The sequence below is a fragment of the Miscanthus floridulus genome, chromosome 2 (genome assembly GCF_019320115.1).
Source record: "Miscanthus floridulus cultivar M001 chromosome 2, ASM1932011v1, whole genome shotgun sequence".
Classification (NCBI taxonomy): domain Eukaryota; kingdom Viridiplantae; phylum Streptophyta; class Magnoliopsida; order Poales; family Poaceae; genus Miscanthus; species Miscanthus floridulus.
In genome coordinates, this window is record NC_089581.1 from 29,459,860 (window position 1) to 29,487,203 (window position 27,344).

Below are 27,344 nucleotides of genomic sequence, written 5' to 3' on the forward strand. Positions count from 1 at the left end.
CCATCTCGCCGGAACTACTAGTGGCCTGCAGCACCAAAAAGGTAAACCAAGCATATCAACAAACGAAATGTAAAGTACTGCCAGCCCAAAACCCAAATGAAAAGAGAGATATCAAGAAAAGGCTAATCTACCATCTCGGTCCAGACTTGATCGAAATGCCGAGTCTGTCCAAGTACCACCTTTTTGCTATTTCCCACCATGCCCGCCATCTCCCTCCCAATCCGAACATCGGCAGGCTCAGCAGAACCTCGACCCTGCCCACAGCATTTTCTCTTACACGACTCCAACACAGCAGTGTTCGTTCCCCACCCTGCAGTTTTCTTGCTCCTTCCACCCCTTCGACCCCGAGCCCCACGACCATCCGAGGCGTCCTCTTCAACGGGTAGCCTCATCGAAGGGCCTTCTCGATTGGCATAACAAAGGCCTATGCCGTCGAATACCTGATTCAAGCACCTCTTTCCGCCCAAACATTGGCACCTTCCCTTGTGTTCCTTATCTCCATAAAATCCAATAATCTGTTTAGCCTCGTGCTCTATCTCCTACAACTAAAAAAGAACAAAGTGTGGATACTTTTTGGTGCGACAATTTAACTTCGCCTCGTCGTCTTGCCCTCCCCCGTGCGACAAAATTTCGCGTCGTCGCTCTGCCCGTCTATGTGAATTTTTATTTTTGCCTCCCCCTCGCCCCCAACGCCGCCTCCCACCCCCACGAGTCCCCCACTCCCTCGACGCCTCCTCTCGCACGCGCGCGACTCCTCCTCCTCGATGTCTCCCCCACGGACGAGGCACCAGCCCACCAGGCGAGGGAGCCGCCCATCAGGCGAGGGCGCTGGCCAAGGACGCCAGGCCACCTGCCTCCGACACGACAATAAAGGCCTCCCGCTGCCGGCCACTAGGGCGCAGGGCCGCGCGCGCTCTCTCTCGTGGCGACCGCAGCCCTACGCTAGGTGCCCAAGTTTTCGCCTTCGCCGGTGATGAGCATCCAACATGTACGCCCATCCCTTCCCTGCTCTCTCTTCTGTGTGAAGCCGAGGACCCAAACCCTAACCTAAGCTATTTGGTGTACTTAGATCTGATCTAATATCAAGTCTACGAAATTCGATTTTCTACAAAAGTTATCAAGTGTGCATATGTCCACCGTGTCCTTTTACCGGATCCGGCCCTATTGTTGGTCTTGGTTTTGTTGATTTGCTCTGTAGTGATGGAGGGTTTAGGGATGAACTACCTTGCGAATCCAACAGAAGCAATTGGATAGTTTGGTAGATCTACTAGCAGAGGCAAGCAGGTACTGTTGCTATGCACCTTTCGCTCAGTTTATAATAGCAAAATTGCTGGTAATTTTGTCTTGTCATGATTGACATAATGATTTGTACCTATACCTCCAGCTAAACTATGTACTGACTACTGAATTAGTTCTGGCATCTCAATAATATCTACAGTTTAATTATTCGTCCATAGAAACAGACCATGTTTTCTATATATTATGATTTGTGAATATATAAATTGTTTAATTATTTGTTCATCCATGACTCAAGGTCCTATGTCTTCTTTGAATATGATGAAATGCCTAACACATGCCATTTTTATATTACTTGTCTTATAGAATAGCAAATAAAGAATCTTGTGCACGTGCTCAAGGGACTATCTCTGGTTGTCTTCATCCTCTCTCAAACACGATTCAAGTACCTGACAATTATGTTGGTATTAAATAACATATGATCTACTCAGCATGTATAATTGGTGTTTGTTGTTTTTTCCTTTGCAGGAAGGAGCGGTTCCTCTCGCTCGTGGTGCTGGTGCCACATAGGAGGTGTCCTTGGAACCCCTCACCCCAGCGTCGCTGTTTCAGCCTACCACACAGTTCCAGTAACTGCAGCACCCACACTTTCATGACGATCAGCATGGTCCGTTCGAAACCCGCCTGTCCGTGCGCACACTAGCTAGGTGAGAAGTTGTTCTGAGTCGTGAGTTATCATTTGGATGAATTACATGATGTGCTTCTTATTACGTAGCATATGTATCTCTTTGAATTTCTAGAGTGTGCACGTGATTGCAAACTTAAATGCAATACTTGGCGTGATTTGGCTATATGTGCCGAAATCCAATAGAATTAAGGTATCTTTCAATTTTGAACCACAGATGGTTGCATATGATCTCTTAGAGGGGAGGGAAGCTTATGTAGTACTGGATGGGAGTGTTCGTTGAAATCCCCCTTAATTTCACATTACAAAGATAAGACAAGTGGACATGAACAAAAACTTAGGCAGGGGAAATTCAATTTCTGCAAGCTGGAGCAATTGCATTTGCTACTGTTTCTCTATGACACATGTCCATATTTCTATTTCTTCCAGCCTTCTAGATGTCCTCTCTTATGCTGAAGATAACAACAATAGGTATATATTAAGGAAACCAGTCCATCATATTATTTCTTGTTGGACTGCATGTTTTTTTTGTTGACATGAACAACATTGGAATTTACAAGGAGTCAAGTGCAATAGTATGTTTGTTTATATTACCTCTACCATGATGTCAGCATGCCATTGATTATTATCCTTGTTCTATGCTCCTCAAAGCGAAGTGATTTATTATAATACAACTTGCAGCCTGATTGGTACGGTATTCACCTTCTTATTAGGCTCTGGAAGAGCGAGGTCGAGAAAAATATCTCTTTGTTGAGAGTGTTGATCTTTAGTGATGGAGAAGTAGAACCAAATCAAGAGTAGGTCATCCAGAATCTGCCTTCCTTGGGTTGGGGAGTACGTTAGCTCTCCTTTAATCTTCTTCATGGGCGTGGGTGTACCCAGTGCAGAGAACTCCCGCTCTGTGCGGGGTCTAGGGAAGGGTGTCATTGGCAAGCTTTACCCCCGCCTATGCAATGAGAGGAGACTCTGACTCGAACCCGGGACCTTCCGGTCACAGGCGGTAAGACTTCTTCGTGACCTTTTAAAATTTAATGATGTGTTTAACTGTTTTTTTATCGTGTGTAGGCCTGATTATTACCTCTGTGGTTACAGGTAAGGAAAGATCTAGTTCACTGCTAGTGCATTTTGCTTAGGCAGAAGGCTGATGAAACATACTGTTGCATGTAGTATATTGAAAATCATCAAGAGCTTTTAGATTTCCTTGCTGGTTGGTAAGGCTTCTGGGTCCACGTTCGAGGACTTTATTTTGTTCGGATATCTTCTTTTTAATTTTTGCCTACAATCTCTATAAAGACCAGTAATTGAATAGTTGCCACCATCGAAGGATTGAATTTCGTAGCAGAGTCACCATGAGTGTCATTTTCTCAGGTGTCCCTTGCACTAGAACCCCTACAAGAACACTTCGAACACTAGGCTATGTCATTACTCTCATGTTCTCATTACAATGAGTAAAAAAATCAGTACTAATATGGGATACAGTGTAAAACCAATTTTGTTGTTAAGAGTTAGTAACAATGATTTGTTTTTATTTTTTTTCTTAGCAGGAGCAAGCAATGCTTATGTGGCAAATGCAATGTTTGTTTTCAGGTTCGTCTTGAAATCTTTTGGCCATGTAGATTTCTTTTCCAGTGAGCTTTTGTCAGAACAATAAATTTTGTTAGATCAGTCTGTCAGTTGTGTCCTGCTTGTCGCTATTCAGTGTAAAGTTTCTATTAACAGTGAGTTTTTTTCCGGAAATAGATTAGCAAATATACTACAGGATTCTAATGCAGAGATCCTTGTTTTCCTCTGGTAGGTAGGACGTTTCAACTACATTCGCTTCTCTACAAAGTATGGTCTTACATGTAAATTCAGTTGTATGTCAATATCTTTCAATTTATAAAGTGTTTGAGCTGTTGGTTGAAAATTCTTTGGCGTCAAAGCCAAATGTTTGGTTGACAAGATTTGATTTGCTCATATAGATTAGTTATCGTGTCGAGACATTATTGGAATCTTTTTTAGATTATTATTGTTGGAACGGATGAATCAATTTTTGTCACCATCACTATTTATGTGTAAATGTTGTTTTTTAACTTTAGGCAGCGAGGGGACTATCATTTCAACAACCTCTTAGCTTGGATTGTTCTGAAGATTAAAGAGGATGTAAGGCACTCAATTCTATACCATCTCTTTGATTGCCTCCCTAAATTCGAGTTGGTTTTAACTAATTCAAAAACTATGAATACTGCATATTGTTTTGCCATATTTCATCTAAAAAAACAAAATAATTAAAACTAACAGAGAATTTCCAGTTAAAATTTTTTTAGAGATGTTTTGTTTTTAGAATGAGCAAATCCGAAAAGGTGGAATCAGGCTATCAGAGACTATATGTTAACTAAGATGGTTTTTTCCTTGGGTTGCCCAGAATTGTTGCAATTTTACAGGATGAATCAATGGTTGCCATTCATACAGTGATGCTTGATGCTTAGCACAACCAGCTGCCAAAGCAACTATGAAAAAAATAATCGAATGTAGAATAAGTTCTTGTGCTCAATAAATTTTGCTGCTTGCTGGTAGATCAGTAACGGCCACATGTGAATATGCTAGGATGGATGTTTGGTTTGGATGGCACGATGATGACTTCGCCGACATTTGCGATATTCTTGACAGTAGTGCTCCAGTACTGCTTAAACTACTAATGTCCTAAAGCCAACCATCGAAATATATTGGCATTGACTCTCAAAGGTAAGTTGTGGTTCAAGTTCAGTTTTCTCCACTAATATATGTCTGAAGCAACCATGCTTGGTAAATATTTTTCAGTTTTCCTCTGATCTGAATATGAACTAAACATAGCGTTTATTGTACAACTGCCTTATAGTTTGCCTTTTTATTTACATATTATATAATAATAATAATAATAATATTGCTCTGTTTCTTCTAATGCCCAATTCTTTGTAGAATCTAATTACTTTGATCTCCGGCATCCTGAAGATAGGGAGCTGCTTGTTGATCCTAAGTTGATGTTCGTTGGGAACAAACTAGGAAGGTCCACAAGGGGAAGTAACGATACTTTTGAGGCATGCATACTCGCACCTAATTTTTCACATGTATGTGGCTACCTTATTGGACTGAATTTCAAGTATCTGCATTAGTTGTTGTTTTAGTTTATTTTCATTTGTCTTTTAGTATGTTTAAGTCATATTCAGTAGTCCTGTATTTCTTGTATCTCTGAATATGTATGGTGATCAAATTGTAGCGATAGGTTCTTAACCGTGGAAAAACTACTGAAGAAAAAGCAACACTTGAAGCCTATTTCAGTGGAGAAGTAAATATAATGTGTAAAGTGAAACATGAGAATCTTGTCATGGTACTTCCTGGTCTGAATGACATGTTTGTGTGACTACATAGATTGTCATTTTTTGGGACCTTCTCACAACTATTTATGCACTCATGCAGTTCATCGGAGCTGGGAAGGGATCATTGATAGTGATTGTTATTGAGCTACTACCAGGAATGTCACTGAAAACTTATCTGAACAGCATTTGGCCTAGCCAACTAGATACATACATCACACACTGCAATTAACTGTGCAATGGACTATTTACATGCCAGTGGCATAATATATAGAAACTTGAAACCTAGTAAGGATGCTCTTCTGGCATTGTACACTATGAACCTGTGATCCTTTAGCACGGATAAGTTTCTTTTATGTTGGCAAAATAGAAGTTACATTGTATAGCATGCTGATATTTTGTTCCCATTTTCTTTAGTATTATTGAATCATTTTGATAGTTGGATTTGTTCCCAGTTTCAAATGCGTATTGACAGTTGAGTGGTGGAGATGGACCTGAGTACAAGGCACAACTTAAGCTAAGAACTAGACATGCAAAATAGACTCCACGAGTCGGCACATGCACACTCATAAAACTAGAAGTACGCTGTGGCGAGGGACGGCGAAATCTGATAGCTAGAGGGTACATGGTGGCTGGTATCTTTTTAATCTTTCAACAAACTACAGATTAATTTTGTCAAAAAGAAATTTAGAGGTTAGAATATATATTTTTTGGAATTGTAAATAGTAGGGATGCAATATAATCGGTTGTGCGATCCGTGTGTTTTTAGTATAAAAGTTTTGTTGTCCCGTAGCAACGCACGGGCACGCTACCTAGTGTAATTCATAAAGCTGAAATCTGTCGAAAAAGCATCCGAGGGAGCAATGTCAAGGATCGGGCAAACATATCCATCCCTTTGCTCAAACTCAGAGAACCGTGTCTCGTTGCTCAAAGGAGGGCTGTCGCAGGCAATCCACTCCTCAACCAAGTCCTAGTTAATTTGCCAATGAGAGGTCAAGCCGAAAGCATCTGCAGCCACGACATTAGCTTTGCCGCCTGTCTGGAACTCCGCTAGACGAAGGCCTTCCATTGGAACCATATGAGAAACCATAATATGTGCTTTTGGGAGGTCGTTTGACATAGCCTCAACGATGTCCTCGTCAGAGCACACACGATGATAGAACCAATAGTTCGTCCATCGTGGCCACTTGTTGCGATAGGCCGAAACTATGCTCACTGTGCTTTGGGTCTTCTTCGACCCAAAATTATAAGACCCATAATGGGCAATCATCTCGGACTTCGTCGTTTTGTCTTTTATCACCTTTTTGTGCATCCGAGTCTCATAATACCGAGCGAAGGTATCAACACTCAGAGTGCACCCGACCATTTTAAGAGCTATAGCGAAAACCCCCAGTCAGGCGAAGGCGTTCGGCGTCAACTGATGGATCTGCAGCCTGAAACGTTGCAATATCTCGCCAACAAAATCCTCGCAAGGGAATCGTAGCCCAGCCTCAAAGAAATCGTGAAACACAACGGCTTCGTACGCCTCCGGACTAGGCACCTCCTCTTTCCTGGGAGCTCGACACAAACTGCGAAACGAAGCCTTGAGCAGCCCGCGCTCCACGTATTCATCAAGTGTTTCATCCGTCACCCGAGATCGGCCTAGCCGGTAGGTGGTGGGCATGGGCTTCGGTTGTCCTAGTGCACCAGATGGTGCAGGACCAGGGGTCTCAGCCTCTTCGCCCTCCTCCAAGATTTCCACATCCGTGCTGGTACCATCGGCTGCCTGATTGGGTGAAAGACCATCATCGCCCACAGCGGCACCCAATGCCAAACCAACACTCCCCTCGCTCAGTAGATCAACCACCACTTTCTTCCCTCGACCAAGCGAACTAGTGCGCGATTCAGAGCTAGAACCGCCAGATGAGCTCACGCTGGACAAGTTGTCGCCCGACGTCGACTCACTTTACATCTATCCAAATGCAGTACAAACAAAAAGGTCCAAGCGAAAATAGTAAAGAAGCAAAAGAAGAAAAAAAGAAAATAATAAGCCGCACAAGCATGTCCGAAATGAGATAAATAAAAAGAAGAAATAGAACTCAACTGTGCAAACCGTGCGAAGAGTGGAGCCCTGAAGGGTGCAAATAGGAGCCCAACCCAAACTAGGTGAAAGACGAAGGCCGAAGGGGTGTCTTCCGCTAGAAACCGGAGAAGGAAGGGAGCGCATGGCTCCTACCAGCGGGGGGGGAGGGGGGGAGGAGGGGCTTATATAGGCACCAACAGGCGGCTCGCGCCTCGAGGGAGCGTCACAATGGTTTGCATAACCATCGCAATGCTTCATTTCCCGCGAAACGTAACCATGGCACGCAAACCAAAAAACAGAAACAGTTAACTGCAAAAAAACAAATAAAAAAATGGGAAATAAAAAATAAACAATCAGCCAATCAAAAATCAAAACAAGTCAAATTCAAACCAGGATGACTTCTTGGTCCCACCAAATTTGTCATCCGCGCAAAAGGCGGAGGCTTTTCGAGCAATGTAAGGGGCTAATGTTGGGGGCAGCCCCACTCTGCGGGCATCCCTAGGCTCTGACGCCGTCCCCCAACGTGCAGCCAGCATTTCGCTACGGCGAAATGACAAGAAGTGGGCCGACAGGGAGGACCCGGGGGCGGCGACCATGTTTTCCTCGGACGGTCCGGCCGCCCCCCGTTCGCCCAGAGCCACCATCACTTTGCCGCGATGAAATGTCATCGCAAGTCAGTTACGAGGTCTGCCCACTTCTTTAGGTCAAAAGGGGCAAATGAGCGGGGCATCATTTCGCCATGGCAAATAGTGGTCCAAGGAATGCCGCCATAGGAACCACCACAACGCGCCAAGCTGCGCACGTGCTTTTGGCCCGATGAATAGTTGTTTCAACTCGGCGAGAGTTGCTCAGCGAAGAGTTGGCGGAGGTGACAAAGTGGTCTGGACCATTCGCCCAGGTGGATAGTTAACGCTAGTCCAAATGGCTGATCTTGCAGGTTTTCACTTGGAGAGGAGTTCGTCGGGTGACAAGACGCCGACAGCGCCAGTCCGTCGGGCCTGCTCAATCGGCGGAGCGGCGGCCCGGTGCGGGACCAGGCGGCAACCTGAGGGACGGCGTTTTCCAGGGCGAGCAACATCCCCAAAAGGCCGAACAAGTCCAGGGTAGGCAAGAATATACCCCGAATATGTAGTGGTTGTAGGGGTATTATTGTCCATAAAAAGCCTACGGGCGTGTATAAATAGCCCCCGAGGCTGGGGATTGTAAAGAGGAGAGACTAATGAAATAATAGATGAACTATTTGCGTTTCGCTCACTTGACTTCGTTCCGCTATTCGTCCTACTGATTCGCTCACGTGACGACCCGGTGTTCAAAGACTAAGGCCCATAACAACACTATGATTCTAATGTCACCCCTTTTTGGAAATGGGTTATCTGGGAGGCTAAGGCTGCTAAGATAGGTTACAAGTGGATAGTAGGAGACGATAGGAAATTATGTTTTGGGGAAGATTTTTTGGTTTGGTAACTCTAGTCTAGCCATCCAGTTATGGCCTATCTACATTGTTGCTAATGAAGTTAACAAAACCATCTCTAAACTTTGGGATGGGGAGACTCTAAAGCTGACGTTTAGGAGGTCTTTCTCCCCTAAAATGGTGAATCTCTGGTTTGATTTAGAAGCTATAGCGGAATCTATTTCCTTTCATGAAGAATGTGATACCATGTGTTGGGAATAAGAATCTAGAGGTTCTTGCTCTGTCCAATCTTGCTATGCCATAGTTTCCTATAGAGGCATTATATATATACCCCTGTGTACACAGTTCCTATGTGGAAGATCTGTATACCTCCTAGGGTGCGCATTTTTCTTTGGCTCGTAGGTAATAATCGTCTTCTAACTAGAGACAATTTAGCAAAGAGAAGATTGGTAAATGACAGTTCTTTGTTTTGGTCTGAAGCGGAAATAATACATCATATCTTCTTTGATTGCTGTGTAGCCTCTAATATTTGGAAAGTTATATCTCATGTTTGAGCTGTGATTGGAGCAAACTATGAATCTGTGGTAAAATGGTGGATTTGTGGCAAGAAACATTTCCTTAGAAATGTTTTTTGTGCAACCTTGCTTTGGGTCTTATGGAAAATTCAAAGTACTTTATATTTTTAGGGAGAATATTGGAGGGCTCCTTAGGTTGGTGCTTTCAGCTACAACAAGAACACTAAGAAGATGGCACCCCCTTCTTCAAGCAACATGAATGGGAAGAGCTGGAGTTGCACATTAGTGTAGTGGAGTCAAGAACAAGAGAACTATTGAGGATAACTTGGGAGGTGTCACAACGCGTAACAAGCTCAATGGGGACTAAATACCTAACAACGTACTGAGCTGCACTTCCAATAGCTGCAACAAGATCTGAAGAGGGGCTTAAACCTTTATTTATATATAGCTTTTCAGGTGGTTAGTAGTTTAGATCTAGACTCTTTTGGCAGGCGCCCTCGAATACGCTGTATTGAATCTTGTTTGGGCTTCATTTCGTGAGGAATAAAGACGAGGAAAACTATTCACTAAAAATATATAGAGAAACTCTATAAGAGAACATTTTATGGTGATTATATGTTTAGGGTATCGGTGAACCTTCGGTCAGGGTGTCTTTCTGCCCAGACGCTCCTTGACGGGTCTATGTGCTACCGCTACCGGCCCAATAGGGCTGCCTGCTATCTACGTCTCCTCATCTCTCTCAAAAATATCTTCCCACTCCGCTCGCTCATCGCGTGCTTTCACCGCACCGTGCGACCATCCGCTCGCCCCAATCCGCATCGCCACCGTAGCCATCTCCTCGCGTGTGCCCCCATCCTATGCAGCGTCGTGCCACTCTTCCCCGCGGCCATAGCCATCTCCCCCCGTGCACACCCATCATGCATCATGCCGCCCACTCTTCCTCGCTGTCCCACTCTACCTCTCTGCCGCGACCATCCACCGCTGCGCCCCACTGCGCGCTCACCTGTCATGGGCACGACGTGCACCGCGCCGCCACCACCCTGATGCCACCAGGTGAAGGTCGTCGCCGGCCGGGACATCGTCTCCTGCGGTTCGCCGAAGACACCACGACAGGAAGAAGCACATGTTGCAAGCGTATGTTTTAAGTGTTTCAGATGTTTCAGAGGTATGTTGCAAATGTTACAAATGGATGTTGCAAAAGTAGATCGGGATGTTGCACATGTTGCAATGGTTATACACGTATATTACAAGCGTTATTCAAAATGTTTCATTTGTTTTTGAAACATATGTTGCAAGTGTTTTATCTGGATGTTGCATATGTTTCACACAGATGTTTCAAATATTGTTCGAAATGTTTCATCCATTTCAGACGCTTGTTGCAAGTGTTTTTATCTGTATGTTGCATATGTTTTACACAGATGTTGCACGAGTTTGTTCTAAATGTTTCATCTGTTCCAGACGTATGTTGCAACAAGTTTTTTTTTTCATATTTCAAGCGTTGAATGGGACGGCCAGAGTCACACGGCGCACATCCGTGGGCAGGGGTGTGAGCGCGATACAGAGCAGGCGCCGGTGGTCCCCACGTGCATGATATGGAGCAGGGCGAGGCGGTCCCCACTGCACGCGGGAAGCGGAGCGGAAACGTGCAGTCCCTGTGTGCAAGCTGGTGGTGCAGGCAGGGCGAGGCATATGAGCGATGCGGGCGTGTGAAACGAGGGAGCGTTGCGATTTGAAAATTTCAAGTGTTAAACTGCAACGACACTTGAGTTTTTATATATTAGTATAGTATAGAAACTAGACCATATTTGAAACGGACGTATGAAATTAAAATATTAACTGTATATATGCTAGCCAACGGCCAAATAGATTATGATTATGAAGTGCTACACCATCCACCATCTTTCTTTAGCTCCAGCACCTGCTAGGAAAAGCCGTAGAATTTACTGTATTTGGGAAGAGCACGGCCAATAGATTGTGATATCTCCGCAGATGTCCCGTAAGTTGTATTTTTTTTCTAGAAACAAAAACTTGTGCCTCATCGCTCATTAAGTCATTATGCGCAGGTGCAACTTCTACCAAGCATGATCAGTCGCTGCCATGGCTTAATTTGGGTGATGGAGTCGTATTAACTGTGATGCTGCCTCCCAACAACATTGTCACTGTCTTGTCACTGAAATTAAACGGGTGCAGCAAACTGCAAACGAGTGCCTCCGATCCATATATACGCACACGCGTCAGCCCACATTCCCGCAGTCCGCAGAGCCAACAAGGCAAACTACACGGGAGATCTCCGCACACGCCAGCTAGTAGCAGCTGGTAATGGCGGCGCAGGAGGAGGCGAAGGCGGCGGCGACACGGCGTCGGAGGAGGGGCCACCCACTGCTGCGGGGGTCCAGGCGCGAGAGGTACACGCACGGGCTGCACCCGGCGCAGATGGAGGCGCTCCGAGCCATGTGCGGCGCGCTCATCCCGTCCCTGCCGGTGACCGAACGGCTCCACGGCGACAGCGATGACGGCGGCCGCAAGGACCTCGAGCGGTTCTACCTCGCCTCTGCAGCCGACGGTACCATCCCCGAAGAGGTGAGCTACCAGCTCACATCGGCGCCGATCGAATCTATCGCCGATGATCCATGCGTGGCTGCGTTGTGGTCCCTTCATCTATCTTTCATTCGCAAATCATTCAAATCCTGCACGAGTGAGGGAGAGGCCACGTGACCTCTTGTCGTATCGTACCCTGCCCTTTTGTCGTCGCTCCCCGGCTCCCCGCAGTCGCCATGGCTGTTTGGTTGCTTATTTATTTCTTTGCTTTTTGACGAAATGAAATCAAAGGTCGCGGAGCTGGTCACTCGATGCGTTTGGGAGGCGGTGGTGCTGGTGAACGTCGTGCTCTGGATCCTGAGCACCAAGGTGGGCACGCTGGCTCTCTGTGGGCGACTGCATCTCCGGCAAGTTCCCCTACGTCCGCAAGTTCGCCGACATTCCAGTGGAGCGGCGAGAGGAAGCGTTGTCGCAGTGGAGCAAGGCGCGGTGTCTGTTCCCCCTCAAAATCACCTTCGTCATCATCAAGATCCTCTCGCACTACGCATTCTTCACGACGGTATGTTCAGCTTGCCTGGTCCCATGCATTTTCTGCCTTGTATATATAATAATGCTTGAGAAGGTTTGTATATAATCCTTACCAACACATGCACATATATTTACCCTTTGAGCACACCCAGAATATAGACCTGACAGATCTTGAGAGGTATGTCGTTGTCAACGATACTGTATCATAGTAGTATTTACATTTGTGTCCCTCTGTTTCCTCTAGTTTTTTTTACAACAAATAATAATCAACAGAGTAAAAAGATGATTATTATTTTTTATACCAAATTTACTTGGCGGTTAGAATATTTTCTAATTTACTTGGTGGTTGAATTTTTTTTCTTGTCGCTTTGGCAAATTACTCGTGGTCTTAGTTTCCTTGGCAGCCAGCCTCTAAAGAAATCATCCTTGAGTGCCAAAACCGTGAAGGAAATCAATTTCCCTTATCCTCTATCCTTGACGTAATTTGCTTAACGGTTTATAGTTAAGTATTATTTCCTTGGTGACTTTTGACACTCAAGATAATTTAGGATTTTGATAGTGTTTGAGGTAAGATGACTGTAAAGCCCTTGGAGGTTCCAAATAGTCAGAAGGACACCCTCAGTAGTTGAGTCAATTTGCTAGCTCATATCAATTTTAAAAAATAAAAATAGAAGAGCCTAACATATTAGTATAGAAAAACGTATAAGCATAAACACATGAAACATAGAAAAATGTTCGAACTTACCTCTTTATGAGGAGCTACCTAGTTGGTTTTTGTAATTCTCTCTCTTTTTTTCACGGAATAAAATATGCTATGAGCTAGCAATTTTAACTATACTGTAGGAGCTGTCTTAAGGTGATGTTAACCCGGAACAAAAATCTACGTACGAATCATATTATATATCAAATCGCCACTTGGAAACAATAAACAATAGCACAGCATGGAAAGTTTTTACGGAGGGTACTAGAGCTGAGAGAGGGCCTTCTAGAAATCTGTGCGAGCCTAGCAAGTTCGGAGTCGCCGGTGCTTTCTTCTCTTTCCTTCCTGGCCAATCAAATCTCAGCTATGCTGAACGATTTAAAAATCATTAGGGACGCCCTAAGTACCGCCTTATAAATGCACCAAAACACATCTGTAAAGTTTCGCCATTGAGAACCGGAAACAGTTGGTGAAATTGAGGGATTAAATGTAGGCCAGCTCGGTGAGAGGGACGTTTACTGACTTGTGGAGTGGCTGGGATTCATGCGACGGCACTCGGGGTGTGTTCGGCTGGTCCGGTTGTGGAGGAATTTGGATGGTTTGGAAGAATTTTGTAGGAATTTATGAGAGGAAAATACTGTTTCGGATGAAAAAAGAAGCGGATTAAGCCGAGTTTAAGCCTGAAAAGCTACATTCATGTTTGATACGTTGCTGCGGATCGTGCTCAGCTCCCACTTGTTTGGGTTGGTCATGCCTACACATATCCTAAGGACTTGTTTAAATGTTATCGGATTCACCTCAATCCATATGTGTTGGTTGGATTGATGCGAATTCGACTACGTACAGATAAAACCTAAACGTGATTCTGGAATCCTAGGATTAGGAGTGTACCTTGGAATAATGGCCCAACGAAACTTTGGTGGTGCATGAAGGCCTTAAGCTTGGTGCATGCTACGGAAATGTTTGGTAGCTGGGCATTGTCCTGCAATTGCCTTACGGCCAGACGAGACAAGCCATTCGGCCTGTTTGCTCAGGTTTATTTGGTTGATAAGCTATGACTGAAAGTACCGTTGACTGATTTGGTGTGAGAGAAAAATATTGTTCGTTAATTAAAAAAGTACGATTTATAAGCCAAACAAGTCCAAATGAACAGGGTGATTGTTTGTGTTTGCCAGTTACCACACAGGACAAATCCAACTATTTATCCTAGTACTACCATAGTTGTGTCCCTTTTACTACAATAAGAATTATTGTGCCCTTTAAAATATAACTGTTATTTACAACTGAACACAGTAACAACCCGTGTGCTGTGGATTTATCAAAGAATACTTGTTATAACAAGTATTTGACTGCAAAGAAGTCAGTGACAGGAGGCATCATCAGAAGTTTTCAGATATATTTAATTTACTAAATACCGAATTAATTAAAATAATGGCGTGCCTCTCCTAGGTGCTATTAATTTCAAGCCAAGCAAGAGACCTATCGCCTTCCATAGAAACGCTTTTTACCTCGCACGTCATGCAAGCGTCCATGGCTTAACAAATTCTTTTTTTTTTTTGACGTTGAGCATTCATCTTCCCCGTGCACGGTCTTCTAGCAGCTTAATATGGAGATGCATCTTTGTAACGAGTATGAAAACGGTACGGATATTTTCCGACCGTATTCGAAACCGAATCCGTTTGGAGGGGTTGAGATCTGTCCGTATCCGAGTCCGGATATCCAACATCCGATACCGTATCCGTATCCGAATACTCAAATCGCATATTTATGATGTCGATATCCAATCGTATCATATCCGACATAGTTGACACTATCCGTATTCAAATCCGAATCCGGACAGAAATATGAAAACAAATGTAATATCGGTGATATCCGTCCGTATCCGATCCGTTTTCATCACGAGTAACGAGCATGTCTACCTCCTTAACTGTAGCATACACGGATTTCCAAAGAGAATTTTTGATCTTTTTGCCGTTCCGTGATAGTCCTAGAATACCTCAGCTATCACGGGCGTCTATATTACAGATGATTACAGAGTCATACAACCTCAAAGTGCACAAATAATATATTACAATAATTTAGATACAGCTAGCAACAAGCTGAACACCGTTATTCTTTCGTGGAAGCGAAGCTTGGCGATCTCCTATCCAGAGGCATCTTTGAGTGTAGAACGAAACCAACTACTACTCTCAGCATCACTGCAAGTCAAGAAATCTGCACACCGCTAGATGTGTGCAGGCCATGGTCAGCACCGATGAACTTTACTGGAAAATAGAAAATAAAGGGATCTGGCTATCCTAATAGTTTGGCTACGGTTTGCATCCTTAGCGTGTGCAGAAAGCATCAAAAGTAGTGTATAAACTTCTCTAATCCCACACCACAATCTCATTCTCACAATCCACTCATCATCGTCACGTCATCACTCCTCATCATCATAAGTCATCACTCATCATCCCTCACAACACCCTCAATCTCTTAGTCTAGTCGATGAGGCAACCTCCGCACGCCCTGTCTAATCGGCCTCAAGCCGTACCTTAGCTTCAAGGGGAGAAAAATAAAGCATAAGAGAAGCTAGTGAGCTGAACCTTGCACATAGGTAAGTGGTCATATCCGAGACCGCGGCTATACGTATAGATTTTCCCCCACATGAACACCGTCGACGTATCACCGTCAAACGATGAACACCGCCACCGCAAACTAGGCCGACTAACGCCAGTTCTACCCACCAGCTGGGGTGAAGATATATAGACGACACTATATAAGCTGGGATCGTATCGTTGAGGTAGCACGGAGTAACCTCCGCCCTCCTAACACTAATTGCACAGGGCCACAGACCGCGTGCCTACTATCTCCCACAGAGACTGATGGTCGCCTGCACTAGTTTGGGCAACGGACCGCACCCAAGTAAGCATGTGGTGTGCACAAAAATAACCCGTGATTTATGGCTGCAACCTACTCAGTCCTTAATTTGGCCAGAGTGAGCACCTTCCATGAATCCGTGTGCCCTCAGAGCACTAGATTCACCCCACAGAGGTGATCTATCCATCCCCAAACTCCTCATCCCAAAGTCCCTCGAGGACCGTCGTCCCTTTAGGACCTGTGTTCCCACCACAGGAACCACACTAGGTGCACTCCGTACACCTCGACAATCCTATCACTCTGGCCAGTATCTCTAAGAATCAGGTCAAGGGCAAGGAAGACCTCCAGAACTCCTCACATCACCACCACCCACTCGAGATTCACCGCTCCCGTCGTGTATCAAACCACACCACATGGGGGTGCCTCGCGGCGAAACCCCATCCACCATCCACATCATCCAAACATCCATCACACATCACATACACAAGGAATATATGTAATTATGATGGAGTAAAATGCAAGCAAGCAGACAGGCATATGTTAGTGCGAGCGTGGAGCTGGGTAATCAGGGTTAAGTGGTTTCAATCATGACAAGCAAGGCTCAGGCAATAGCATGCATCACATATTCTAGCAAGGAACAAATGTAAAGCGCTAGCAGATATACTTTGCAATGCCTAATAGGATTCTCTAAGTAAAAGGTGCTGCCATGACACCTGCGATGTCGAGGTAGTAGTAGTACAAGTCTCCGTCACTCGATGTAGTCGATCGGTGCGGACCTCCACTTCTAGGGTCAGCTCCACTTCATGGGTCCTCCTCCAGAGCTGACACACGTCCAATCGATAATCCTATAAGCTACAGATTATCACAAAAAGCCAAAAGAATGAAGAAGAACCAAATTCACTCATACATTGTTGTGGGCTTATGGCTTGACCGAAGCTTTGGTCACTTCAGGGGTTCGATGGGAGGCTAGGGAACATGGTAGGTGCAAGGTGTCTTCGAGTATAGGCTAGGTGCCATGGTGAGACTAGGTTCGACATGGGCACATGGTTGACAGGGCCCTTATGTTGGCGTCCGGTTCTCATGGCTACAGGGGTTGGGCTGTCGAAGTTATGTCAAGCTAGGGTTCAGGTAAAAGCGAGGCGGACAAGTGGAGGTCTGTCTATGCCAATGGTTGGGATTAGGTTGGTCCTCGCATTACCACACTCGAAAGCCGAGGTGGTTGCTCGAGCTATAGGTCAGGGCTCTACTCAGTCATGCTATGGCCGAGTCATGGTGGTGCATGTGTAGGTTGGTGGCAGGGCATCATGTGCCCAATTGCCATGTCGGCTGGTTAGTCGAGATCATAAGTGAGTACTCGGCTGCCGCACAACAAGGGCGTAGGCCTCGGTTGATAGGCAGCTAAGGGGGGTGCTAGGGCTAGGCGGGCGTGCTGGCAACTATGCTTTGCAATGGCAAAGCCCTTTGGCTCATCTCCGACACGCGGGGCTATCGAGACATGTGGGATCGGTGTTGGCACAGCAATGCTACGGGTTTGGCAGCCGTGCGTGCGTTGCGACGGTGCTAAGGTGCGCTAGAGGCTTTTCACGAATAGGGCTAGGTCCTAGGGATGCGTCTAGGCAGGACAGGGTTCATGGGGCCAGCTGAGGCTTGCTTTGGCCATCTGTAGCCAGCAGCAGCCTACTGTGGCTAGCTACTAGCGTGCTACGGCCAACTGCGGCTAGCCAGGGGCGGCTGCAGCCCGCCAGCAGCGGTTATTGCCGGCCATAGACTAGCTGTAGGCGGACAGAGGTGGCTGCACAGTCTAGTGAGGCAGCTAGGGCATGGTGGTGGTTGGCCATGGCACGGATCCGGTGAAGATAGGGCTCAAGGCGTCGGCTTTGGGATGTAGGAGATAGATCCAATGGTGAAGACGTGGTCTTGGGCGCAACAGGAGTCACTTGAAGCTCCGAGCATCAAAGAAGGTGGCTAGGGCGAGGCAGGGCACTTGGGGTCAAGGTGAGGACATCGGCATTCGTTGGGGCACGTCGAGGTCGGCTTTGTGCTCGTGCAATGACATGGGATGCTCACAACGCGCGCATTCGCGGCTAGGCGAAGGTGCGCGGCTAGGCGAGGCGGTGGCTAGGAGCCGTGAACAACAAGGCGGGAAAAAGGTGGGGCCTTTGGCACGTGTAAGGTCAGGGCGGTCTATGTGCATGCGCGCTCATGCCGTGGCTCATCCAAGGGCGTGGCGTGGAGCGCACACGTGATGGTGGTGTCTTGGCCGAGCGAGGTTCAAACCATGGCGGACACCAGTGTGGTGGCTGCGCTCGACCGTGCTCGTGTGCGTGCAATGCTCAGGTGCCTGGTCACGACTGTGAGTAGTCTACGACGGCAGTGGTGTGTCGAGGCTCATGCAGCGGCGTGCGAAAGCACGGCTGCGCGTCACCACGTCCAAGTGCGCGTGCGTGATGGCGCTCTGGCTATTCGGCGATCGTGTGGGCTATGGCGAGGGCACGGGCTCCAGTTCTTGGCGAGGTCACGGCTCAGACGGTTGTGGTGGTTCTGACGTCCATGAACGGCGCAGTCATGTCCAAGCTGCGGCTTCACGGACCTAGGTCGAGGGTGTTCGTGACCGCGTTGTCGTGTGCGCGGTCGTGGCCATGAAGGGCTGCGATGGACCAATGGGTGGCAAGTGTGCGTGTGCCTTGGTGCTCCGATGATGGCTTCGGCCATGGGCATGGTGCAGCGTGCACGCGCGTCGATGATGTCCGACGGAACAAGCGACGCGAGCTCACGATGACCGCGTCCGCGTTCATCAAAAAGAGGAGGTGTGGCGGCACGAAGGCCGAGCAGGCAGTCAAGAAAAACAACAGCGAGTAGGCGCCTAACAGGGACGTGCAGCTCACGCGTGTGTGCTACTACGCTCGCGGCTTCGGCGATGGGAAAAGGTGCAATTTTTGGGCCGCGCCGACGCGATGGTACCAGCGCGGCGCGTCCGTGACATGGGCGTGGCCTGCGCAAGCGCGCAAGTGCTAGGGCGGTGCCATGAGCTTCGGTCCGGGTGTTCGTTGGAAGCTCAGAAAGAGCTCTGCGGTGAGTCTTGCCACGGCAAGCACGAGCGCTAAACCGTGCACGCACCGGTGGTGAGGGTTTCTGGGCCATGTCCGCGGCGTTCTGCGGCCAACGGCTAAGGGCTGTAGATGGTGACCATGAAGGCGAGGCTAGGGCTCGAGCATGTGCGAGGTCACGGTCATGGTGAGGTCGCGGTGGCGTCGTGTCTCCATGATGGACTCACGCGACGACTAGCGGTTGAGACATCTCGGCCGCATGAGGCTCGACGCGACGAGCATGGGTGGTCGTGCCCGTGCGTACCAGTGTGACATGTGGCAGGGGCTCCCACTGGCCATGACTGATGAAACCAGGGCAAGGCGAAGGGCGGCGAGTAGAGCAGAGCCGAGACCACGGCGTGTGTGGTGGCGCCGGGTCTCGGGCGTGTGCAAGATTCAAGTGGAGTTAAGACACACCCTTATGCCTCCCAAGTTGGAAGCCGAGGGCCGACTTAGCATAGGTTAAACAGGAGTGGTCTAGGTATCATGGTCGGCTCTGAGAGTTCGATGATGACCATGGCTAGGCCGTGGCGTTCTCAGTGCACTCGGGTTCGTGGTGGCCGCAAGAGTGCAAGGCTAGGTCTCGCACAAGTGGTAGTGGGTGGCGTTGGTGCCTAAATGGTTGTGCCGCAAGGTCATGCTAAGGTGCTCGACCGTGCAGTGAGAACAGGCTCATGCCGATGCCAACCGAGCGTGAGGCTATCTCCAACAACAACACCCAAAATACAAGACCCATTCGTCCTTTGGGTAGCGCTACAGGCAAAAGGTTCAATACCTATTCGGCATCTTCTTCAACGAAAGACTCAAAAGAGAATCCTTTCTGCAAATATGTTTCCAAGAGAGAGAATGTCCATATTTGGGTTGTGCCTCTCAGGTAATCCAAAATAGGTCTCTCGTATAGGTAATATGTTGGAGGTTGATTTTGGATCTTTTACTATCTATTTTGGATTTGGGTGTCCATACGAGTTTTTTGTTGGAGACGATCTGAGTGCCACAATTGGACATAGCAAGTGTGTGCGTACGTGCGACGTACCTACGAGCATCGGTAACGCGCGGCTGACGAGGTCCCTGCAGAAAATCCACGACACGAAGACTAGACACATGGAGGGGTCATCGGCCTTGGGCCGGCAGCAGGCAAGTGTTGGAAAGGTCTGTCTTTTGTTGTCTCATCGAGGGCTTACGGACGGCAGGTCGCTTGACACGGGTTGGGCTCGATGCCGGCAACGTAGCTACGTTGTTGTGACCGCTCGCCGGGGGTTCGGTTCAAGGCTCGCCATAGGTGAAGTAGAGGATGGTCACGGCGTCTAGGTTCCACGGCTCCAGCACGACGGAGTGGTATGCATGGCTATGGCCTCGGACTCGTAGCGGGAAACGGTCAGGTTCACCGATCAAAAGCAGGGAACGAGCTTGGCTAGGAGGAGGCTTACCCTTGCTGCGATGATGGCCGGGGCAAGGTCGCGGCTCGTCGGGGTTGGTGAGGCAGGGCTGCTAGTTGAGCATCGGCTGGAGCGGAGTGGGAAGGCAGCCTAGTGCTCATGGTTATGGACGGTGGGGCTGCTGTGCTCCACCGAGCACATCATGGTGTGGTCGTCGAAGGCTCGTGGTACAGCTCGACATCGTGCTCGTGGTTAAGCTCGAAGTAGAGGGCGTCGGTGTGGTCGGGTTGAAGTAGGGGCGTCGAGGCGTCGCTGACGAGGTCCACCCTGACGGCGAGGCGAGGCTCCTACGTCACGACGTCGTGCTATGGGGAAGAAACAGAGCAGCGCAGGAGCCGTCGTCTCGAGGTCGTGTCCGTGGTAGTCGACGGAGTTCTAGCTTGGTGGCCTGGCGCCCGACGAGGACAAGGCACGGTGAGCTGGTGGAGGCACGGAGACGATGAGGTAGAGGTGGCGCAAAGGGGATCGACATCTGTGGCTAGGGACACGGGCTCGAGGTAGCGGCCGTGGCGAGCGTGCGGCCGGCAGTGGTGGGGCCGTGGCATGCGGCGGCGGCCCAGCGTGGCTACGCAGTATCGCAAGTGGTGCAGGGAGAGGGAAGGGGAAGGCGGCGGCTACAGGGAGTCCAAGAGTCCAGGCGGCTGTAGCTCCGTTTTATAGGGTGCCGGGCTAAGGTTTGGGCGGCCGTCTCGGCATTCGTGCCGTCTGATGTGATGGTCGGGACACGCGTCGATGGATCCTGGTTGCAGTGTATGGACACCGAGGCAGGTTGGGACAACAGGCGGCGGCGGCGGCTCCTGGGAGCATCTCCATGCGGCTCTAGGGTTTGGGTGCAGGTGCGGCCGTGGCTTGGGCCTGCTAGGCCGCGGCTTGAGCCTTTAGCGTGGGATGGGCCAGGGAAAGGGCAGGGCGAGATGGGCCGAGATATGGGCCTGCGACGGTGGGGCTTCGCGCTGGGCCAAAGGGCAGGGCGTGGGGCGCGAGTGGGCTAGAGGGAAAGGAGGCCGAGTGGCTCAGGAGGGGAGGCGGGGTTGGGCTTGCTGGGGCTGTTGTTGGGAAGGGAAAGGATTTTCCTATTTTGCTATTTCTCTATTTCTTGCCAAGGGAAAAGGTCCACACAACTTGCTAACTTAATCCCTACAATCAAACAATAACTCCCAAAGAAGATCCGACTCAAGGCACCCAATATGCAACTAATTTATACGAGTGCATCAAGTTATATTGCAAAGTCTCTTTGAAGCGAGGGGGAAATAGAGTTAGGGTTTTTATTTTAGATATAAGTCGAAATCATGTCAGAGTTGACATGTTGAATCCAATGTTTATTTGACTTTGAAATATTTTGTTTTGAAAGTACCTCTTGTCATGTTGTTGACTTGGTCAACACCATGATAAGTGGCTTGTTGCAAAAATGATTTTTAAATTGGGGTTTTTGAAGTTCGGTCAGGAAGGGAAAAGTTTGACTAGGTTTGACCTAGCGACTATATGCTACACATTGCAAGAAATTTTTTTAAAAAGGTCATGTTTTTGGGTTGCACAAAAATTCGGGTTGTTACATTGACAATGTGCATTCCTTGCTTGTGAGATTGGAGCCGTTCATAGCTTCACCCTTGGTTGAACACCATCTTCTTGATCAGATTCTTTGCTTCATTCACATTCAAACACGAATAAATTAAAGCTCCACCACCACCACCAGCATCAATGTGATCAGGGGCCATATTGGTGAGCCCATGGTAGAAGTTCTAAATAAAGAGCTAGTCCTCCATTATTCCATGATGAAGACACACCAGAATGTATTCTTGTAGGTGTTCCTATGCCTCAAGGATGGACTCATCGACCTATTGTTGGAAACTCGATATTCTATTATGGAGGGCATTATCTTACCTATTGGGAAGAAGTTAATGAGGAATGCATTGGAACACTTCTCCCAAATATTCATGGCTTCATGGTTTGTGTAGAACCACTGCTTCACCTTCCCGAGCAGTGAGAACTGAAGAGGTGAAGCTGGATGGCCTCTTGAGTGACTCCTTTGATGGTAAACATGTTGTAGGTGCGCATTGGCATCCTCGTGAGATTTCCCGTAGAAGGGACTGCTTGTACCATTGTAATAGATGCTGGCTTGAGCTCGAAGTTCACATATCCATTGATGATATTTGGGCCAGTGGACACGTTGGTAGCAGATGGAGCCGAGAACTCGATGGTCTTGTTAACCATGACAGAGTTGAGTGGTGATAAGCCATCCACAAAAAGGCTAGATCGATTGTTGAGAGGGTATGCTGAGGAGGGACGAGTCAATATCAAACCCTTCTTAGTAATGCCTCAGGGTTTTCTTGTAAGTTTGTGGGCAAGTCGAAACTAGCCATACACTACCTTGCTCCACAAAGGAAGAAAGAGTAAACACAAGCTATCTAAAGAACAGAGCAAATATACCAGACTCCTGAAGACTAATTCTAGATCCTGAGCAGAGCTCGACTCAACTCCAAGTCCCACTAACTAGCCTAACGACTAAGCTACTAAAGAGAATGGTAATACTTCTTCTTGGTTGTTGTTTAGAATATGGCGCCAACACACCATTTATAGTATATAGGAGTAGGGGGTATTTGTAGGTGAAGGAGAGTCAATGGAGCAAACAAGTGGGGTTGGGCAAGCCCATATAGGGTCAGCCTACCCTTGATCTTACATCGCCTTCAATCCTACGCTCCTAGTTGCTCCTTAGTGGTGGTTGACTGGTACCCAAGGTCATTAACCACCATTGCCTGGTACAAACACACCATGGTAGGCCCTCCAATCCAAGTGAAGATCCATCTCAGCTCTTGGATCAAAACTGACACCAAACCAACATGTGGGATGGATCTAAACTGTGTTTGTTGACCACTCCCGCTGATTGGTGACGTGGAGGGGATAGGGCCAGGTCGGGCGACCCCAGGCTCCTCCATTACTTCAATTGCTTCAGGTGATCTTCTTTTGTTTTTTTCTTAGTTGCCCATGCACACATATAACTCCAAAACAAAGTGGAACCACATTATTTAGAAATGAAATACTACTATGTATTCATTATACCTTCACTTTATTGATATGTTGATGGTCGGATTGATCATTTAGTGACCATATCTATGTTATAGTATAATTATAACCAATCTGTTTGTTTAATAAAGAACTACTACTACACATGTAATTCTATGATAGAGGAAATTTGCGAGTAGCGAAGGAAGTTAGTACATACTAAGGTGTGGCCATAATCTTCTTGGTTTTTTTTTATTTCTTATTAGAGCCATTTGGATCCTTTCATTTTGGAGGAATTGAAATTTACTTAATGGATTAGGCTATTTGCTTGGAATTTGACATCACATATTTTTTTCAAGTTCACATTATCTCAAATTCATAGGGTGAAAGATAAAAATTAATTCTATAGATCACCATGCTATGTTTCTACTCTCCAACTTATAGCACGCTCTTCAACTTGCTTTCCTATAATAGAAATACAACATATAAGTATCTCCATTGTATGCCTAACAATAATACACAAATATATTTCATATACAACCATGTTAGCTTAATTAATCTATGCCTAAATTATAATTATTAGAATGGATTCAATTCCAAGAATCCAAACTGGCCTAGTGTTTTCTAGGCTGATATAATAATTCTCTTGAGGTTAGCACTAATTAGTCTATCCTAGATTCACTTCAAGCACCACCTTCAATCTTGAGCTCCGTCAGTCAGATGTAAATGACCATTTTTGCCATCATTGTATTGTAGTTAAAGGTTATGCTTAGGACATAAGTCTTCAATTTTACTAGAAGCATTTTAATTACAAAGAACACAAAATCTGCACCTTAACATGCGGGCCTGTTCGCTTGAACTTATCTGCCGGCTTATCAGCTAGAATCTACAGTATTTTTCTCTCACAACAAAACAGCTTCAGCCGGCTTATCAGCCGGCTTTAATACTAGCCGAACAGGTAGCAATTAATAAGATCAAAACTGGGAGTCAAAACTTAGATTGACAACATCGCGAGACATTGTCTACAATAAGACCATCATAGTTTGAGTTAAGGTTTCAACCATATACATATTAATAAAGCACATGAAGTGTCATGAGGAAGAAAACTACAGACTTGAACCGAACAAACATTTAGAGTAACTGATAATTTTATCATAATTGGATAGATAATTATATCGGTATTGCATTATAAAATGGACAAAGGAAACAGACATATATACATGAGTAAGTTTGATTAGTTATAGATACTAACAACATCTCCAATAGTTTCTAAAATAATCACTTGGTAAACTAATGAGTTTTCCAAGTGACTAAAACAAATTGGGAGCATATTTGTTGGTTTCCTCCAACAATTTCTAAAATCTCGCTCCTAAAAGATAAAAATGTAATTTCACATCAGTGATCCCGAACTATTTCTATATCACTTCACCCACTTTTATATATTTTATTTCTATCTTGTACATTTATATCAGGAACGCTGTCGTAATTCTTATTTTTTTCCACATCCTTCCACTAGATTGGCGCGATTAATATGCACATGTATTTATCTGCGTGACGGGATCATTTTTTTGAAGTGTTAAAAGATTCGGAGGTAGGGTTGAGAGTTGTTGAAGATGTATTTTTTTTTAATCTTGCCAAAGGTCATGGATTGAGAGTGATTGTTTTGGGAACTCTTGTTGATGCTCTAAACATAAACATTTAATTAATATATCTATGTCTCCTAAGGTTCTAGGCTTCTAGCCACTACGTAAACATGGTTAGATAAATCTGTATGAAAAATCTTAGAACAGCAAGTATTTGGAACCGTAACATGTGGATGTGGTGGTACATGGCTGTAAGTAAAATTGGAATATGTTGGTTGTCACGTTACCTCCTTATATATTATATATACATGACCCTGACTTAAAGATGTAACATTTTTCGATTAATAGTCATAGACTCATAGTGAAATGCGTATCCTTTTCCCAACGTGCAGATAAATGAGAACTCCGACGACAACCCAAGCTGGAAAGCAATAGGATACAGTGTACCACACGTGGAAGAAACACGGGAAGATCAAACGGAAGCAGCACCGTCGCCGCGGCCTCTGCACAATGGCATCGTGGAGACCAAGGCGCTGGACGACACTGCACTACTGACGTCACTCATGGACAGAGGGCTCGAGGTGAAAACGGACGCGCCTGCTAGCGCGTACCACACGGTGCAATGCGACGTCGTCATCGTCGGCTCAGGCTGCGGGGGCGGTGTGGCCGCAGCGGTGCTCGCGTCCGCGGGGCACAAGGTCGTCGTCATCGAGAAGGGGGACTATTTCACAGCCGAGGACTACAGCTCCGTCGAGGGCCCGTCCATGGAGCGGCTCTATGAGAAGGGAGGCATCTTCTGTACGACCAACGTGACGACCATCTTGTTCACGGGCACGACTGTCGGCGGCGGTTCGGCGATTAACTGGTCGGCAAGCTTCCGCACGCCGGAGGAGGTCAGACAGGAGTGGGCGCGCGAGCACGGCCTCCCCGTGTTCGCGAGCCCTGGTTACGTGCAGGCGATGGACGCAGTGTGCGCCCGGCTCGCGGTGACCGACGGGTGCCGGGACGAGGGGCTCCAGAACAAGGTTGTGCGCCGTGGCTGCGAGGCGCTCGGGCTACGTGCCGACGCCGTGCCGCGCAACTCGTCGGAGGACCATTTCTGCGGTAGCTGCTACATCGGCTGCCCCACCGGCGAAAAGCGCGGCACTGACACGACGTGGCTGGTCGACGCTGTGGCGCGCGGCGCGGTCATACTGACAGGATGCAAGGCCGAGCGCTTCATACTTGAGAGTAACTCCGGCAGGAAGGGCCGGACCCGGAGCAGGAAGTGCGTGGGCGTGGTGGCGAGGTGCATGAGCGATGGCATCACCAAGAAGCTGCGCGTCGAGGCAAAGGTTTCGATCGCGGCGTGCGGGGCGCTCATGACGCCACCGCTGCTGCGAAACAGCGGGCTCAAGAACAGGCACATCAGCCGCAACCTGCACCTGCATCCGGTGTCCATGGCGTGGGGCTACTTCCCGGAGAACAAACAGCAGCCGCAGCTTATTACCGGCAAGTGCTTCGAGGGCGGCATCATCACCAGCATGCACCGTGTCACCGAACGCACCATCATTGAGACGCCGGTGCTAGGGCCAGGTTGCTTCGCCTCACTGATGCCATGGGAGTCGGGACGCGACATGAAGGAACGCATGCGCCGGTACGCGCGCACCGCGCACGCGTTCGCGCTGGTCCGTGACCGCGGCGCGGGGACCGTGGATGGCGAGGGCCGCGTGTGCTACACGCCGAACCGGGCCGACGTCGAAGAGCTCCGCAACGGCCTGCGCCGAGCGCTGCGTATCCTGGTGGCCGCGGGCGCGGCCGAGGTCGGCACCCACCGCAGCGACGGGTTCCGGCTTCGGTGCAACGGCGGCGTGCGAGATGACGAGCTGGAGGCGTTCCTTGACGAGGTGACCGTCGCGGAAGGTCCCATGCGCCCTGGGCCGGATAAGTGGGCGCTCCATTGCTCGGCGCACCAGATGGGCAGCTGCCGGATGGGGTCCAGCCCGAAGGACGGCGCCGTGGATGGTCGCGGCGAGAGCTGGGAGGCCGAGGGGCTGTACGTGTGCGACGGCAGCCTGCTGCCCACGGCGGTGGGCGTCAACCCCATGATCACCATACAGTCCATCGCGTACTGCCTGAGAAAGGGCATCGGCGAGACCCTGGCGCACGGCAAGGCCAAGGGACAGTAGGCTATAGCCGAGACGCGCCTGGCGATGCGCCAATGCTTGTCAGCGTGTGTTGAACATGATGTCTGTGCGCTTGTTAATCAAGTGTATGGTGAGCGCGTCGTCTATATATATATTCCTCCATTGCGCAGATGGTTCTTGTTGGATATTGTCCGTTATGTATGAGCAGGATTGTCGATGCCTTCATGTTTTTTCTTTTGGCACATTG

General features: G+C 47.7%; 1 non-coding gene and 1 pseudogene across 1 annotated transcript; both read left to right on the forward strand.

Moving 5' to 3' along the window:
* Positions 1 to 11,508: 11,508 nt before the first annotated feature.
* Positions 11,509 to 27,304, forward strand: LOC136520819 (long-chain-alcohol oxidase FAO1-like; annotated as a pseudogene).
* Positions 22,153 to 22,259, forward strand: LOC136540948 (small nucleolar RNA R71). The gene has a single exon (XR_010780065.1). It is a non-coding gene; the product is annotated as a small nucleolar RNA R71 (small nucleolar RNA).
* Positions 27,305 to 27,344: the final 40 nt, after the last annotated feature.